Source organism: Protopterus annectens, chromosome 6.part0, assembly GCF_019279795.1.
Source record: "Protopterus annectens isolate FY-2018-M chromosome 6.part0, PAN1.0, whole genome shotgun sequence".
NCBI classification, from domain to species: domain Eukaryota; kingdom Metazoa; phylum Chordata; order Ceratodontiformes; family Protopteridae; genus Protopterus; species Protopterus annectens.
In genome coordinates this window covers 1133023843-1133043038 of record NC_056737.1, presented here as the reverse complement: position 1 = coordinate 1133043038, position 19196 = coordinate 1133023843, and the positions used below count along the sequence as shown (strand labels likewise).

At 45.7% G+C, this 19196-nt stretch overlaps 1 protein-coding gene across 1 annotated transcript in view; it reads right to left on the bottom strand.

Moving 5' to 3' along the window:
- The window catches only part of BAZ2B (bromodomain adjacent to zinc finger domain 2B), a 3835724-nt gene that overhangs the window by 188770 nt on the left and 3627758 nt on the right, over positions 1–19196 (bottom strand). The window lies entirely within an intron of this gene.

Below are 19196 nucleotides of genomic sequence, written 5' to 3'. Positions count from 1 at the left end.
CGCTGACGTCAGGGAAGAAGTGACGACAACCGACACCGGACCTAGACTTTGGAATTCGGCCGACCGAGGACCCGCCTGACGGCAGGAGAACCCATCTGTTATGACTGCAGCTGTATGCACGATGAACATCAAATTAAAAAGTGTAATGAGCAGGTGGAAAACCTCAGGAATTTCCTGAAGACAGGATTGATAGGAATGTGGAGGTAAGATCTAGTGACACCATTAAGGCCTGCAGAAGAATGAATGGTAGGAGAGTTTGGAGAGAGAACATCATGAAAGAAGGGACATGGAGAAAAGTGTTAAGAGTGGAGAGACCACATGTAAGTCTACATTTTCCTCTTTTTCTTGGTACAAGGAACAGTCTGGATGGGAAACCTTTTCCCATGTATTGTGGATGGACAGATTCTATTGTGCCTTGACTGAGGCTTGAATTATGGGTGACAGCAACTGTATTTGACTGCGGAGGAGGGATGCCACTGAATGGAAGGACTCCCTTCCAAGTCATTCTGTACCTTTGTTAAATTACGGACAGAACTTATTTGTCGTAGTAATGAGGTGCCAGTTTTTTAAGCAAGAGGTGAGTTTTTGGATAAGGTGAGGGATGGACTGGGAGTGCTGAGGGTAGTCAGGTAGACTTGTCAGGGTAGGGAGGACTCTCAGATTCAGAGTCCCAGTCTAGTTTATCTTGGATTCTATTCCTATGTACTTTATTGGTCTTATGAAAGTGTTTAGACTCCCTGCGGGCAAAAAAGTGGACTTCGCAGGTAGTTTCTCTAGTATGTGAGAACTGAAATATGAAAGAATTGCCTACCACCCTTCATGATTCTGTCTTGCTCTTACAGCATTTTAAACAAACTAGTTTCTGGACCAAATAAAAGATTCCTTTTCAGAGGAGAATCTAAAAGTCTGGCAATAATGTCCTTAGGAAAGGTCTGAGAGAGCAACCATGCATACCTCCTGATAACAGATCCTGTAGCAGCTGCTGTGGAGGAAGCTTATCATAACTGCATTTTATACTGTCTTGCCAATTATGAGGCTTGAGCTACCATTGACAAGGCCTGTTATTTACTGCCTGGTTCGTCCATAGAAAACAATGTTTTATTCAAATTTGCCATACTGGACAGCATATATTTAGTCATTTGAGTCTGATCATTCAGAACTCCAAAGGCTAAAGTGGGAGAGGTGTAAACCATCTTTCCCAATATGTTCACTGCTCTGCTGTCTTTGTCCAAAGATAGGTCAATGGCAGCAGACAATAGCTTAGAGGGTTTATCTGTAGACATGGAAGAAACAGAAGGCTATGACACTGCATTTTGAACAGAATCTTCCAGTCTTCAGGCACTCTGTAAACTCTATCAGGTGGCTGAGAAGCAGGGACAGTGAAAATGGATGCAAAGGCATCAAGGAAAGCCCTCAGAAAGTACAGTTTTGTACCTACCATAAATGTAGATGTCCGAACTGGATAGCATCTGCAGTCATAACAACTGGGTTGTCCTGTCGTCAGGCAGCCCTTCAGTCGGCCGGATTCCAAAGTCGGTCCGGCTTGCTGATGTCGCACTTCACCCGCCGTCATCTCTGTTGGTCTTCGGGTATAAAGGCATCAGCCGACGCCATTTTCCTCAGTGTTTCTTGCCCCAGATGCCAGTAGCCCTCTTGAAGGCTAAAATTTTGGATAAATGCCAATGTTTCCAAAAGATAGTGGTAAACACAAAAATAAGCATGTATGTACATATATACAACAAATACACCATAAAGACTCCCCACCAGCTAGCTATTAGGAGGGTAAACACCCTAGGAGTACCACAGAGGAAGGAGGAGGGTAATCCTGACTGCAGATGCTATCCAGTTCGGACATCTACATTTATGGTAGGTACAAAACTGTACTATGTCCTTCATGGATGCATCTGCAGTCATAACAACTGGGTAGAATACCATAGCCAACTAGGGAGGAGGAAGAAACTAGATTATGGTGTGTTTAGGATCCCTTGCAGTACAGCAGTGGCAAACCCTGCTCGGGATCTGGAATATAGAGGCAAATTATAATGCTTGGCAAATGTATGCACGGAGGTCCAAGTAGCCGCCTCAATAATGTCTTTGGTTGCCACTCCTCGTAAAAAGGCTGTGGTAGTGGCTGTTGCCCTTGTAGAATGAGGTCTTATGTTCTGTGGAATTGGTTTTCCATGGAAGGAGTAACAGAACCATATGCAATTTCCTATCCATTTGGAGATTGTCTGTTTGGAAATAGCTTCTCCTTCCCTTCCTGTTGCATAGGCTACAAAAAGCTGATCAGTTTTTCTGCTACTTTTTGTTCTGTCCAGGTAGTAGCGTAGCTGTCTATGTACATCCAAGGTATGCAGTATTCTTTCCCCTCTGTTTTGTGGGTTGGGAAAGAAGGTAGGTAGGTGGATTGCCTGGTTTAAAGACACTCTGGATACCACCTTAGGCATAAATGTAGGATTAGTCCTCATGGACACTCTATCTTGATGGAAGATTAGGAAGGGTTGTACTGCCATTAGGGCCTGGAGTTCAGAAACCCTCCTGGCTGAGGTTATTGCCAGTAGGAAGGCGGTTTTCCACGATAGATGCTGTAGGTCTGCTGTTGCTGCTGGCTCAAAGGGTGATAGTGTCAACTTTTCTAGCACAAAGTTCAAGTCCCAAGCTGGTAATAAGAAGTTATGTACCTACCATAACGTTCCATGTTAGTTGTCTTCTCTCGCCTTCTTTCTTGCTTGAAGGGTTCGGAGCCGATCCCTCGGCTCCGACTCGGCACTTGCTAAGCACGAGAGTCTCTTTCACCAGCTTGAGGCAGCCCCATATCCCATGATGCAAGGCAGTAAATACCCAGATCTCGTTTGTTGCCAAAGGGCAATAATACCAAGCATAAAATACTTCCCAAAGGAAGAGGAAACTTACAAATGGAAAAAAAGGACCAGGTCTGAATGGTCTTTAGCATAAAAGTTTCTTATACAAGGTCTGTCCAGGCCAGGGGAAGGAGGGAGGTCGCAGAAGAAGGCGAGAAGACAACTAACATGGAACGTTATGGTAGGTACATAACTGTAATGTTAAGTTGTCAATCTCGCCTTCATTCTCTTGATGGGACGTCCTAGCACCTCTATCCTGGGTGGCTCAATGGAACAAACTCTTGAGAACTGTAGAGCCAAAACTGGCCCTGTCCCTGGAGGCCAAGTCCAATTTGTAATGGGAAACAAAAGTGTGAGGAGTGGCCCAAGTGGCCGCTGCACAAATGGTGTCCAAAGGCAGTCTAGCTTGAAAAGCTGTAGAAAACTCCTAGTTGAATGTGCTTTAGGTTTTGAGCACAGCTGTTTTCCCCTGATCGTATAAATTTCAGTGATGACCGAAGAAAGCCATCTGGACAAAGTCACTTTAGAAACAGGAAGGCCTTTTTTATTATCCGCATAGGAAACAAAAAGTTGATCAGATTTTCTACATTTTTTTGTTCTGTCCAAATAATATCTGAGCTGACGGTGGACGTCAAGATAATGTAGCTTTTGTTCAGCCCTATCTGAATAGTTAGGAAAAATACCGGAGATCAATGGATTGATTCAGATTGTTTTTGAAGCGACCTTAGGTAAAAAGGATGGATTAGTTCTCAAAGATACTCTGTCTTTGTGAAAAATCAAATATCGAACCGAAAGAGCATGAAGTTCAGACACCCTCCTGGCAGATGTAATAGCCACTAGGAATAAAGTTTTCCAAGAAAGATATTTCAGGAACAAGAAACAGCTGGCTCGAAGGGGAAGAATTAAGGATGTCAGCACTAAATTTAGATCCCACTGAGGAGGAGGATTCCTGATTGGAGGCTTTAGTAGGAAAATTCCTTTCAAGAAGGCCCTGCAGAGCCTATGGGACATAATATTATGATCTGCTATCCCGACATGAAAATTAGAAATAGCAGCCAACTGAACTCTGACTGTGGAAGAAGAGGAGCCTGCATGAAAAATCTCTGCTAAGAAGTCCAGAACTGCCTGAACAGGGGCAGTAAAAGGATCAATATTTTGGGTCTTAGCCCAATAAGAGAAACGTTCCATTTGCTTGTGTAAATCCTCCTGGTAGAGGATTTTAGTGAAGCTACTATGATGTCTCTAACTGGGTTAGAGATCAAAGGAAGCCTGGCTAAGGAAGGAAGTGGAGCAACCATGCTGTGGGGTTGAGAGAGGGGATTGACCGGTGCAGCTGACCGGATTGGTGAATCAGTAGATCTGGCACTGGGTCCAGATGCCACGGCTGCACCAAAAGGTGATGATGGAGGAACGGAACCAAACTTGTCGAGGCCAGTAAGGGCAATGAGAATCAATTTGGCTCTCAAAGCGGTAGCTTTCTGGATCACCTGAGGATCAGAGGAAATGGAGGAAGGCATAAAGAAGTCCCTGGGGCCAATCCTGGGTCAGAGCGTCTCTGGGGATGGCCTGATAGAGGAAGAGGCTGAAGAAGTCTGGACATTTGCTGTTTTGGGGAGTAGCAAAAGATCGCAACATGGACGACCCCATTCCAGAAAAATCTCTTCCGCTATAGATTGCTTGAGAGACCACTCGTGAGGCATGAGGATAGCTCTGCTCAATCTGTCCGCTATAATATTGGTTTTCCCAGGGATATGCGTTGCTACCAGAAACCGATGAGAGGAGATCGCCCATTGCCAAAGTCTGAGCGCTTCTCGACACAAGGGGTAGGACTTGGTTCCGCCCTGTTTGTTGATATACCAAACTACAGACATGTTGTCTGTGTGGACTGCAATTGTCCCTATGGGAAGAAAGTCGTTGAGGGCTTGCAACGTTAAAAGCACTGCTCTCATCTCCAGGACATTTATGTGCAGATGGTACTCGAGCGGTTGCCACGTCCATGAACCATCCTGCCCTGATAATGACCCCCACCCGATCAGGAGGCATCCGTGGTGACAGTGGCTATCGGGACGGAGGTAAAAAGCACCTGCCTTGGTGAACCTGAGACGATGTGATCCACCAAGCAAGATGCTCTTTGCATGTCTGTGTCACCAGAATCTGGTGACGCATTGGAAGTTGCTGGTATGATCACTGTGTGAACAGCATCCACTGAAGAAGGCATGTAGAATCGAGCCAGGGGAAGAAGAGTAATGGCCGCAGCCATGAGACCCAATACCTTCAGAACCATTCTGGCCTGTATTTTCTTGCTGGCCAGAATGATCCTGACATGAGTCTGAATGTCTGAAACTCTTTGATCTGTAAGGGTAGCTGACATCCGAACAGTGTTTAAGTTTGCCTATGAAGGTAATAGACTGGCAGGGCGATAAGGATGACTTTTCGAAGTTGATTGAGATGCCCAAATGAGAACAAAGGTCTATTGTGTAATCCCTGGCTTGTATAAGCTGATGCCTGGTGGTGGCTGACAGGAGCCAGTCGTCGAGATACGGAAACACCTGGAATCCTTGACGTCTCAGGTGAGCCGTGACCACTGCCATGCATTTGGTGAACACTCTGGGGGCTGTAGTGAGACCAAAGGGCAGGGCTCTGAACTGGAAGTGACTGGACCCCAGCCAGCGGAGAAATCTCCTGGAGCGTCTGTGAATTTTGATGTGATAGTACGCGTCCTGAAGATCTATTGAGCACATCTCCAGTTGTCCTTCTGTAAGAAGGGCAGAATTGACTGAAGAGTGACCATTCGGAATCTTGTCTTCCTGACAGACTTGAGTCTGCTGAGATCCAATATTGGTCTCCAGTCTCCGTCTTTTGGGGACCAAAAGAACCTTGAGTAGATTCCGGCTCTGAATGGTCTATTGTAACTGGCTGAATGGCTCTTTTTGCAGTAGTTTTGCGATTTCTAACTCTGCAATGTCCCTTAGACCGGTGGTACATCTGGAAGGGAACTTGAGGGAAGGACTTTCCTCGAAAGGAATTATGTAACCCTTGGATATGATCGACTGTACCCATCTGTCTTGAGTGAGGGAATGCCAGGCTTCTGGGTACAGTGATAATCTTCCCGACTGCCTCCAAGGAGGGACAGCCGGGCAACACCTCAGGGATGCTGAAAGGGCTTATCAGAGAGGCTCCCTGTTTCCCTGGTTCTTGGACCCCTCTGCCTCTAGGCGCGTCTGTTGTTGTTACCCCTCTGCCTCTAGGGGTAAACTGACCACGTGAATCCGCGTGACTCCTTGGGATTCTGGAACCACATCTTCCCACCTTTCTGTCCTTTGGGATAAGGCCTAGAAGGGGTGGAAAAACGGACTCCAACAGCAGAAAGAGTCTTGCCGTCCTGCTCACACCTGGTCAAGGTTTCCTTCACCTGAGGGCCAAACAAAGCTGACCCATCAAAGGGAGAATTTGTGAAGGGCCTTAAAGGGATCCATAAAATCACATAGCCGCATCCAGGCTTGGCGTCTAAGAGCCACACCTGTGCCTGCGGCTCTACTCGCTCCATCCGCAGCATAAGATATCAGTCGCATGGAGGAGTTTGCAATGGAATTGAGGGTTCCTAGCTGAGAAGCAATTTTTTTCTTGAGCCCCTGCAGCTGTAGGATCCTGAACTACTTCCCCCAGCTCCTTCAGGATATCCCTTTGGAGTCTGGTGAAGTGACATAGGTAATTCAGCGAGCATAGCAAAGGTCGCTGATGAAAACATCCGCTTACCGTACCTATCCATGGTCCTAGAGTCCTTATTAGGAGGATGGACGGGCACGGAAGGATCTGCAAGTTCCTTTTTGGTGGCCGCAGCCACCACCATGGCATCAGCGGGGACACCCTTAGTAAGGAATTGTTTGTCGCTCGGGGCGGTGATAAATTTTGAAGGCCTCCTAGGGACTGGCTCTACAGAGTCAGGAGCTGCCACGCCTTCGTGCAATCACCTGCATAAGGGGTCGAAGGCGGAGATACCCAGGAGGTGGAGGGCCGAGATTCAAACGCCTCTAGGTATACTGACTCATCCTCAGAGGGATTGCTGGTGGGCCAGTTTCCCCTCTGTTTCAGAAGTTCTAGGATGTCTGAGAAGGAGACATCCTCAGAGGGGATCTAGGGATCCTCTGACTCATCAAAGTCAGTATCCAGTGACAGACTGGAGTCTACATGCTTCCTCTTACAAGTCCTCTTCCTAGGAGGATCTCCCAAACATCAGGAGAATCCTCGGAAGAGGGGAAATTCCCAATGGGGAAACCTGAGGCGGAGGATCTCTGGGTCCTGTAGCAAGAGAAGTGGCAGAGATGTCAACAGGTACAACAGAGGGAGGAGCTACGGGAACAGACTGCTGACTGATACCAGTGGCCAGTACACTCTTCATCACCTCGAATGCTCCCTCCCAGGCAGGTCCGAGAGAACCCGCTCCAAGAGCTAGGAACTCCAGGGGCCACCGAAGGGAAGTCTCCGAGGCAGATGTCGGAGCCGAGCTCACCAAGGCGAGGCTCCAAGGGAAGAGCGGCTCGGACAAGGGTCCGATGCCACTCACCCCTCGGAGGAGACCATGGAAGCCCGACCACGAATCCCTCTAAGGAAGAGGAGATAAGAGTAGAGGCTGAAGGAACAGAAGGGGTATCCGTCCTCCAGCCGTAGCAGTAACCATTCGAAGACTCCAACTCAAACTCTGTGGTAGAGTTGAAGGAGGAACAGTAACGGGGTGTGGGCCAACAGTCGTCTGTTGAGACGGACTGTGTAACATTTGGGCCAGTACCTGTGACTTGAGTAATCTACTGACCACTCTCTCTAGGTCATGGTCTGATAACCTGGATGACCTTGAAGATCGGCTCCGATGGCTCCGTTCCGATAGAAGAGGTGAAGCGGCGAAAGTATCGGCTCCAAGGAAGGAGACCTCGACCTCTTCCTGGAATGAGCCATCGGAGCCGGTACAATAGATCCTGTCGGGCCGACTCGAGCCGACAGGAAGCTCGATGTATCGGCTCCAGCGGAGCCGATACAGCCACAAAGTAACGGTGTCGGAGCGATCGGGCCGACACGATGCCTGTGCCACATGGGTGTCGGAACCGATCGGAGCCGACGCCGGTGGTCAAAACAGATTCGGCACCGATAGCCATCGGCGAAGCTTTGTTGATCCAGAATCGGCTCCAGCGAGCGATCTCGACTCAATAAGTCGGGCCGAGGCCGCAGGCTTAGAAACAGAAGCCTGGGCCTTGGCAGGTTTAGTTGATTTTGGTGGAGCCGACTTAGCCGGAGAGCCCTCCGGCAAGAAGGCCCCTAAGAATCAACTTATTCGTCTCTCCTGCAGGACTCTCTGGCTGAAGGAGTGACAAATAGCACAGGAGTCCTGCAGGTGAAAGGGCCCAGACAATACAGGCAAGAAGTGTGACCGTCTGTCAGAGACATCTTCTGACAGCACGAGTCACACTTCTTAAAACCCGAGACCCTCTCCTTAGACATAGTGTTGAGAACACAACACACACACACACAACACCAGTCTAAATTAACACACAAATACCAAAAGGTATTCTATAAAATCCAACACACACACACCCTAACAGGGAGGGGGAAGGGGTAGGGAAAAATTGACTAACAAAAAATTAAAGGAGACAGGAAAATTCTGTCAGAAAGGGTAGAATATAACTTAAACTATCAATAAAAGAGTTTTTTTTTTGACTAAAAAAGGGGCTTAAATCACAAAAGTGAACAACTTACCAGGAGCTGGTAAAAAGAAGACCTCCTAAGCGGACAACGAGATCTGGGTATTTACTGCCTTGCATCATGGGATATGGGGCTGCCTCGAGCTGGTGAAAGAGACTCTCGAGCTTAGCAAGTGCCGAGTCGAAGCCGAGGGATCGGCTCCGAACCCATCAAGCAAGAATGAGGGCGAGATTGACAACTTAACATTGGTGGTTTCCTTGGAGGTTTTACATTCTTGATTCCTCTGAGGAACTGTCTGAGTAATGGGTGTGAAAAAACAGGTGGATCAAAGCTGTATTCTGCTGATATAGCTGATGCATGTATCTTGATGGAGGAGTAGGACAGGCCTGAATGTAGAAGTTCTGCCAGATACTCCAGAATGTTAGGCATATCTATGTTTGACACATCTTTTCCTCTTTCAGTACTCCAAATGACAAACCTTTTCCATTTTCCTGCATAGTTCCTTCTTGTTGAAGGTCTGCGGGCTTCAAGAATAATGTCTTTAACTCTTTGGGAAAGCTCTGGATTAGCTGCTGCTATGTGATGTTCCATGCAGTCAGTTGCAACGTTTTTAGGTTTGGATGCATGATGCTGTAGTTGTTCTGAGTTAACATCAAAGGCATCAGGGGTATTGGCCACATATTGTTCTGAGACATGCTCCTGAGCAGTGGGTACCAGTGTTGTCTTGGTCAGTTTGGAGCTATTAGGATTATCCTTGGACGTTCTTCCTTGATTTTTAGTAATAACTTGTGTATCAAGGGAAGAGGTGGGAATGCATATGCTGTTAGGCCTTCCCAGCTGAAGGAGAGCGAATCCACTTTCCATGCTAGTGGGTGGAATGTCCTTGTGCAGAACTTTTTGAGCTGGTGATTGAGAGGGGAAGCAAATAGATCTGTCTGAGGCATTCCCCATTTCTTTGAGATGGTCTTGAAGATGTCCGGATGTAGCATCCATTCGTGGGCATCCGATGTGGTTCTGCTTAGTATGTCCGCTAGAGTATTTTCTTTTCCCGGTACAAATATTGCCTGTATCTGGATGTTGTAGCTGAGTGCCAGGTTCCACAGCTCCAAAGTCATTCTGCATAGGGGTATGAATGAGTGCCTCCCTGTTTGTTGATGTACCACATGACTGTGGTGTTGTCTGTCCTTATCATCAACTGGCCCTCTTTGAGAAATGGTCTGAAGTTTTGGATTGCCAGTTTTACTGCCAGCATTTCTTTTAGGTTGATGTGCAGGTGAAGTTGATCCTCGTCCACAATCCTTGCGCATTTGTCCAGCATGTGGGCCCCATCCTAGGTCTGAAGCGTCTGTTGTGATGGTCTGGCTTGCTTGACATCTGCGAAAGGGTAGCCCTGGGTTTGACTGGCATGCTTGAGCCCACCATAGGAACTCCTGTTTTAAGCATGGAATTAGTGGAATTTCTGTTTCTAGGCTGTGCCTGTGTTGGGACCATAAATTCTTTAGGTACCACTGTAGTTTTCTCATATGTAGTCTGGCAAGTGGGACCAAGATTATGCATGATGCCATGAAGCCCAAGGCCTGCAGTACTTTTCTTGCTGTTAACTTGTTCTGTTTTGTTAGTGCCAAGAAGTAAAGAGGAGTTCTCTTTGTTTTTCTGCAGTTAGGAAAGCCATTTGTTTTACTGTGTCCAATTCCGTGCCCAAGAATGTCCTTGTCTGGGATGGTATCAGCCTTGATTTTTGTAAATTGACTGTGTATCCCAGTGCTTGTAGCAAGTAAATGACCCTTTGTAAATCTGTTGTCAACTTGCTTTTGTTGTCCCTTTGTAGCAGGCAGTCGTCCAGGTATGGGTAAATTTGAATTCCTGTAGTCTGCAGTGGGCGATTACTGATGCCAGGCATTTTGTGAATACTCTGGGCGCAGTAGATAAGCCAAAGGGCAATGCTGAGAATTGATAATGCTCTGATCCTGCAAGAAATCTGAGGTATCTTCTGCAGATTGGTCGAATGGGGACGTGCAGGTATGCCTCCTTGAGATCTAGAGTTACCAGCCAACACTCCTTGCCCAGCATGGGAAGAAGTTGCTATAGGGTCAGCATTTTGAATTTTGGGACAATGATGTATGTATTTAAGGTGGACAGGTCGAGAATAGGTCTCCAACTTTTTCCTTTCTTGGAACTAGGAATAGTCTTGAGTAGAATCCTTTCCTTGTTCTGTTGTTGGCACTCTTTCCACAGCTCTCATGTTTGCTAACTGCATTATCTGTTGTAGAGCCTCTGTTTTTGATTTGGAGGTAGATTTGGCATTCCTCTTTTGACTGGTAAAGTGTGGAAGTGGAACCGTAACCTTGATCTATGGTTTGTAAAATCCACTTGTCTTTTGTGATATAGTGCCAGTTCTTTGAAAATAAGGTTAATTTGCCGCCTAATGGAGCTGCTATTTGTTCCCTGGTAGGCGTTTTAGAGTTAAGTCACTGTGGCTGTGTTGTTGTAGTGGCAGTGGTTGTGTCTGTGCCTCTGTTGTTACCTTGCCACTGTCGTCCTCTGTAGGCAGCTCCTCTGGATTGGTTTCTGCCTCTGGAACGTCTATTCCTGCCCCTTTGGGATCTTGTGGAGTCAGGAAAGGACCAATTTTTGGCAGGCCAGTTCCTGCTAAACCTTGTGGGTTGGACCTGCAAGAAATCTTTAACCGTTTGAACAGATTTTGCCTTTTCTTCCATTTTCTTCATTACCTGCTGGGCAGGTGTACCAAACAAGCTGGTCTTATCCATAGGAGCATCTAATAACTTGGCTTTAACATGATCCGGTAAAGCTTGTTCCTTTAGCCATGCATGCCTTCTTATCACTGTGCCAGTCATGGCTGATCTAAATGAAACCTCCAGTGCATCATAGCCACATTTTAAGGAATGGTTACTAACCTGTTGTATGTTATTTACCATTTCTAATACATATTTCTTATCAATTGATTCATCAGAGGATAGCTTTTTTGTTAACTGATCAAGCATAAACTCTTGGTATTGTATCATGTGAAACTGACAGTTTAAAGCTCTAGCTGAGAGAGTAGCTGAAGTGTAAACCTTTTGCCCCATCTGTCTAAAGACCTGGCTTCCCTTTCAGAAGGAATAGGGTTTTTAGCTGTCGCGGGGGCTACTCCCTTAGGACCCTGGGATATAGTTTCGGGTCTGCAAGTGGGGCCTTGTAAAGGTGGTGATGAGTGTCTGGTACCCTGTAAAATCTGTCTGGTTTGGCAGGGGCTGGAGGTAAAGAATCTGGTGCAGAGCAGACATCATTGAAGGCATCATCCACTACAGAGAGCACAGGAGGTATAGCTAAGGGCCTGTGTTGTGGAAGGTGCAGAAAAGTTCTAAGTCTTTTCTGGAGTCTGAGAAATCCTGCTGCTGCCATTGGAACTGCTCTCATGGCATGTAAGGTTTCCCCAAAGGAAAATTCTTCTGGTGGGAGGCAGCTGGAATGGATTCTTCAGCATCTGAGTCTTCAAAATTGGAGAAAGGAGCCTCTGGCTGGTCTGTTATGTCTGATTCATCAGCAGAATCATCAGAGGACACAGGCTCGGGGTTCTGCCCTAGGTCTCTTCTCTGGGGCTGAGAGGCCCTGTCTGGGTGAGATTGAGATCCCTAATTAATGAAATTAAATCTTCTGCCAGGGTAAGCATTTGTGAACTAGAAGAGGGCCGTGTTGTAGGGGTTTAGCAGGCACTGTTCTAGTAGTTTTGGCTGCTTTGGCCCTGGCAAAGGCCTTAATGGACATGGCTGCTGGAGGCCTAGCAGCACCACGTGCTGGGGTAGACACATCCAAGGGAATGGTGTCTGATAAGTCAGTGGCAACCACCGTAGTGGGTAAAATTTCTGAGGCCGATTCAAGAAGTAGCAGGGGCCTCAGTGGTAGTGATAGATTCTGCTGTATTTTGATCAGCTTTCTCGGTTCGGCGAAACCGAGACACTCATGATTTGCTTAACCATGGTTTCGGCGAAACCGCGGACCGAAGTGTCGGTCTTTATCTTTGCGTTTTTAGCAGTTTGGGTAGTCGGAGGATCCGATGGCATAATATCATAAAATCAGAACCGAAAAACTGTTCAGCAAACTCCGACAGGCGCCTAAGCGTTCGTCGGTTGAAAGAAGCACAGGCGAACAGGCTGCTACGTCGTGGGCTGGGCCTAAACAAGGCAGACAGTAAGAGTGGAAATCCTTATGAGGTATTTGTTTCCCACAGGTTAAACAATTATTAACTTTTTCTGACATCGGCTGAGGCAAGAAAGAGTCCCCAACGGGGTACTTAGCTTTAGAAGTCTTGAGTATTCGGTAGAAGTAATCTCTGGATCCGACCGACCGGCACTTGCGAACAGCTTCTGCTTGGGCGGCAAGAAAGACTGAGGAAAATGGCGTCGGCTAATGCCTTTATACCCGAAGACCAACAGAGATGACGTCGGGTGAAGTGCGACATCAGCCGAAGCCGGACCCGGACTTTGGAATCCGGCCGACTGAAGGGCTGCCTGACGACAGGACAACCCAGTTGTTATGACTGCAGATGCATCCATGAAGGACATCAGGAGGGACATGTACAGGGGCAGGGGTGTCTACTTCCAAAAGATTATATCTTTTTTGAACCTCATAAATCTGTTTTGAGTCTCATTCAATATGTTTCATCATACTAGAAACAATTTCCCTGAATGAAGATTCTTCAACAAAAGAGTCAGGAGGAAAAGTCTTCATTATCAGAAGCCACTTGACCTGCGAGTGGACCTGAGTGGAATAGGCAAAGGAGTGCTCATCAGTGTCTAAGTTTACCTCCTCATCCTCAGAAGATAATTGTTTTTTTTTTTTTGGGGGTGTGGCAGGAGAAACAGAAGTTAGAGCTGTCCCTGAAAAGAATGAAGGCCTGAGTGCCACTGCAGTCTTAAACAGTCCCTGTGAAATATTCATCCACTCCTTTTCAGCAAACGTCTGAGGACAGGAAACAGTTTTCGTTTTTTGTTTTTGCTTTCTAATGTGTGCCGTCCACTTTCACTACATGTTGAGGCTTTGACACCCTGACACAGCTTGATAAGAGAACCTGGCATTTCCTCTCTAACAAGAATCAGTATAATACATTTTGGTTCTTTAGACATAATTAAATGAGGTTCCCTCTTCTCACCATCATCAGTAGTATCTGTCATTTCCAATGTGTGGACTTCAAACTCCATACCCACCTCTAGTGTGGTTGCGTTACTGGGCATCTGAGAAGCTGTACCACAAGTTCCAAAACTTCAGTGGGTACATCCATGTCTGATTGGGCAGTCATACTATTAATATCAAGCCAAGACCTCTGAACTTTTTTCTTTTGAAGAGGTCAGACATCAGGAGTGGAAAGTTCTGCCATCTTTGCTTGGGTGAGATGTTTAAGGTGCTGGATTTACAAATAGGAGTAAAGGGCCGAGCTATGCATTTGTAGGGTCTTAGGAATAAAAGACTGTCAGATTTTACAATTCCAATAATCAAGTAATGTGATTAAACAGAAACGGCACAGAGAGTGGAATTTTTGGCAGGGAATCTGTCTACTGCAATCACACTTTCCTCTCCTAGCTGACATCTAATAGAGCAACAACTGTAATGTAATTGAGAAAACAAGGAAGGTTCCCCAGTGGTACACTTATCTGAATCAATTAAGGACAATGACACCAACGACCATCTATTGAGGGTGTGACATCTGCAATTGGATTGATGGAGACAGAGTCTGAGGTTTCACACTCATACATACACTTCTGCACCCTTACGCCCATGGGCTTAGGTTATATGTTGGGCGAAAGACCCTGTGGTTCATAGGTGTGTACTAGGCTAATGACACTGGAGCCTTTACAAGCCTAGCCCATAGGATTACCCTGGCATTGTGCCACCCGACCTTAGTTCCCAGTGCCAAGTACAGCCACTGGAGTGAGCGCCGGGGTGAATTTTCTATTTCCCATTCACTCATCAAGCTTTCTCTTGAAGGAGGCCAGTGAGGTGCTCTGTTCTGTAGCATAGGCAGTCACTGGGTTATGAACCTGTCCCTCCAGCACGTTCTGTTGATTGTGTTAATGAGGCTGAGGTCTCTGGAGCGTGTGGTGCAGAGGGATTGGGATTTCTTTAGCTGTAGCATTTCTAACAGAGCTAGGTCAGACATGGCTTTGTAAGGGTCAAAGCATTTGTTGGATGCCCAGATGATACATTTTAATGTAACAGAACACAGGGTCCAAGCCCAAGAAAAATTCTGATACTTTTTAAAAAAAAACTTCAATCTGGAAAACACTACAGCTTAAAGGGTCAAGTAAGAAGATTGAGCATCACAGGATCTAGATGGGAATGACAGGCATCTTTGACAAATGTTCCTATCACAAGGATGACTGCAAAGCATGAGATGCAAGACATTTACTGAAGAAGGAAAAAAACAGCTATGTCTGAGCCACAGGAAACACCCAGAAGCCTTCCTGTCTAAGCTTCTGAACAACAGAAAGTTGTTGAAAGGCATAGCAGGTCTTCTTAACTGATAGGGCACACTGAGTATGCTCCAACTCTTGCCATGAGAAAGAAGACCTACATTAGCAAATAAATCATAATAGCAGAAAAAGCTGCTCTCAAAAAAAAAACTGTGACAAAAAGGAAAATATTAAAAATTGTGGACACCAGACTGTCTGGGGAAAACTATTTTCTTCTGTACACCAGGTAGATGAGAGCCAAGTTTATCCCAGTAAACAGGATGCTGAAAGCAGGTGCAACACTGACTATTTTTCATAGAAGATCAAAGACATTTTCAAATGAAGAACAAGCTATGGATGAAATAAAAATGTTTAGACAACAAACAGTGGGCCAGCTAACTGAAGGGGACTCTACTTCTAAATCTTCTTAAAGTAACAAAGCCCACAGTGACAGTCTGACAGTGACCCCTTTTCTATTGTTCCAAAAGAAAATCCTACAGGAGCAGAAAAAAGCTGAAAAGCTGACTTGAAGTGTCAGAATACCTTAAACTTCAAACAGAGAGTGTTGTTGGGACAGCAAGATTATTAGGAATAAGACAAGCAACAATGTGGAATCAGTAAATAAATGGAAACATTAACTCATCAATCCCATTACATGCAGTTTAGTTATGTAAACGGTGATCTGCAAGAAGTGGTTTTTGAAAAAGGATAGATGTTTGTTGACTGTGTTAAACTGATGGGTGAACTACAAAGCATAAACCCAATCTCATGTCATTAATGTTTATGAGGACATTTAAGGGATTGAAGAGGTAGCTTTTACTTAAACTTTTTTTATTATCTATATAAAACTTCAATTTACATCATTAAAGTTTACTTTAATGATGTAAATTGCATGTTAGATAGCAAAGAAATTCTGTACAGTATGCGGTCAGAGGTATTTTAAATGTGAAGCAAGGCAGTTTTATCAGTGACTGTTGCACAGCATATGTTAATAGCATTAAAGAAAGAAAGCATTTTTTCGTATGTAATGTATCCAGGATTTACAATGTAATAAGAAAGTTTGGAACAAAGCGCGTTAATGTTGAAATAATATTGTGATTGTTGGCTGCTGGTAGGATGTAAAATGTACTGATCATACTATATGTAGAATTAAAAAATATGCCCATGTTTTTATAGAGGTGGATATCTAGACTAATGCCCTTAGTTTAAGCTACAGACTTTTTTAAAGCAAATATCCTCAAAAAACATGAAACAACAGAAATTGATGGAAAGCATGACAAAATGTAAATTTTCCTTGCACTTGCGAAGTTACCAGCCATTTTTGTCCAATAGCATAAGCTTTTAATTGGAGACAAGGAACTTGCAAGTGCAAGCAATTAATCACACGAGTTCTGAAAAGTGTGTGCTCTCAGTAAAGTCTACAAGGTACAATATAGTTACATTTATGGGGTTATTGACAATCAGGTAAAATAATGAAGTTTGAAACTATAGGGAGTGAATAGTTGTGAGTGAAGATGCCTGCCCAGTACCATTAGTACTTTAATGCATTAAATATAACGGTGCACAATATTAAGAAGTTATGTACTCACCATAACGTTCCATCTGAGTAGGTATCTTCATTTGTCTGCAACCTTTGGGATACGGATCCGATCTCGGATCCGAGCCGGCAACTTCTACCACAGCATAGATCCGAGCTCCTAGCTCCTCCCTTTACCCATAATCCCCTGCCAACCCTGACTGACCTCAGATCAAGTTTGCCCGATATAACCATTGTTACTGTGCCCCGGAAGGGGCTTATCTAAGACAGATCCTAAACAGAATCCTATAGGTCAGGGGGAAGGAGGGGGGGATGGTTGCAGACAAATGAAGATACCTACTCAGATGGAACGTTATGGTGAGTACATAACTTCTTAATCTGAAGTAGGAACTTCATTTGTCAGCAACCTTTGGGACAGAGTCCCCAGCTACCTGAATCCTGGGTGGCCTTTATGGAAGAATATTCCGGAGCACTGCAGAGCCAAAGGACGCCCTACCTCTGGAGACAACATCCAGTTTGTAATGGCTGATAAAGGTATGAGATGAAGCCCAAGTGGCTGCGGAACAAATATCATCCAAGGAGACCCTAGATTTAAAAGCCGCTGAAGAAGCGACGGCCCTAGTAGAATGAGCTCGGACTCCCTGAGGTGCAGGCCTTCCCGAACTCTGATATGCCAAGAGGATACAACTAGCTATCCACCGTGACAGGGTAACTTTAGAAATTGACTTGCCTAAATTTGTTTTGGCAAAGGAGACAAACAACTGGTCAGATTGCCTATGACCAGCAGTTCGATGAATATAAAAGCGTAATTGTCTGTGCACATCCAAGGAATGCAGTTTGTACTCTCCTTTGTTCTGGTAGTTGGGAAAGAACACGGGAAGATTAATATATTGATTAATATTAGCTTCCGAAGATACCTTAGGCAGAAAGGACGGATTGATCCTGAGGTAAACTCTATCCTGATGGAAGGCTAAATATGGCGGTTTAACACAGAGAGCCTGAAGCTCAGAGACCCTTTTAGCTGAAGTAATGGCCACCAAGAAGGCCGTTTTCCAAGAGAGGTATTTAAGATCTACCGTAGCCGCCAGCTCGAAAGGGGGGCTTGTCAAGGCCTGTAGAACCAAAGATAAATCCCATGGGGGTACTACCTCCCTGACCGGAGGTCTGAGAAGGAAGGTACCCTTGAGGAAAGCTTTACAAAGCTTGGAAGTAATTAGAGGGCCCGATTCATGCCCTACATGATAATGCAAAATTGCTGCTAGTTGTACCTTGACTGTAGAGCAGCTAGCCCCTTGATGAAAAAGGGTAGTTAGAAAATCCAAAACCGACGTAAGAGGCACCGTGAAAGGATCTAAGTGATGGTGCTCCTCCCAAATGGAGAAACGTTTCCACTTACTCCGACAGACCCTTCTGGTGGAAGGTTTATGTGCTGCTACTAGGATGGCTTTGACTGGTGAGGAGATTCTGGGAGTCCTTATCAGGAGTGGAACTGCAGGAACCAAGCCGTCAGCTTGAGGTTGACCAGGTTGGGGGTCGGAAGACCCAGAGGGTGAGTAATGACATCCGGGAGGGGATCCAGAATCCAGGGTGGATGAATCAAATGAGACCACAGGTACAGGAACCACGTTTGACGAGGCCAGAATGGGGCAATGAGGATCATTTTGCTCCCCAGCCGACTGGCTTTCTGTAAGAGTTTTAGCATCATGGGCAATGGAGGGTAAGCGTAAAGGAGACCGGGAAGCCAAGCATGTACTAGAGAGTCTCTCGGGGACTCCTCCTATGGGGGGATTAGAGTGAAGTAACTGTTGCATTTGGTATTTGAAGGAGAGGCAAAAAGATCGCAACAGACGACTGCAAATTGGGCGCCATAGTGGAAAGTGCATCGGACACGGATATCCTTCAGAAGTGACTCACGGAAACAGATAGCTGGTGCCAGAGCCATGGCCTGAAGTTAAGCCAAAAATGTATAGTCATACCCTTCGGGAAAAACAAGGTAACCCCAAGCTACCATATAGGTGGCAATCCACTAAGCACAGAAGAGGTTATCAGGGACCTGGGGACCCAGGTTGACAGTGGCCTTTCTTTGACACTCGCGTTGCTAAAGTGGTTAGAAAGACCTTCTACATTGCCCACCTGATCATGAAGGGATTCACATCCAGATCTAGTGAGGTCATTGTTCCCCTGTTCTCTTCACTTATCAGACCAATGATCGAGTACAATGCCCCATTCGGGATGCATCTCACCCGACATCTGCAGCAATTGGAGAGACCCCAAAAGTTCCTCACCAAAAGGATAAAGGGACTCCAAAATCTGTCATATGCTGCCAGATTGAAGAAACTCCAGCTCTATTCAGTCGCATACCGTCTGCTCAGAGGTGACATGTGCCTGACATACAAGGCCATGTCCAACCCGAAATTAATGGACATGCTCCACCTCAAAAAATCCAAATCCACCAAAACCACTGGAGCAAGCGACTTAAACCTTAGCACGGATATAAATAGGACGTGCTGGAGGGATAGATTTATCACTCAGAGACTCCCTATGCTCTGGAATAAAATCCCGGTCCATGTGAGGCAGAGCACCTCGCTAGCTCTGTTCAAGAGAAATCTTGACCTGTGGATGGGAGATCGTAGGTTTACCCCGGGAATCATCTCTGTGTCA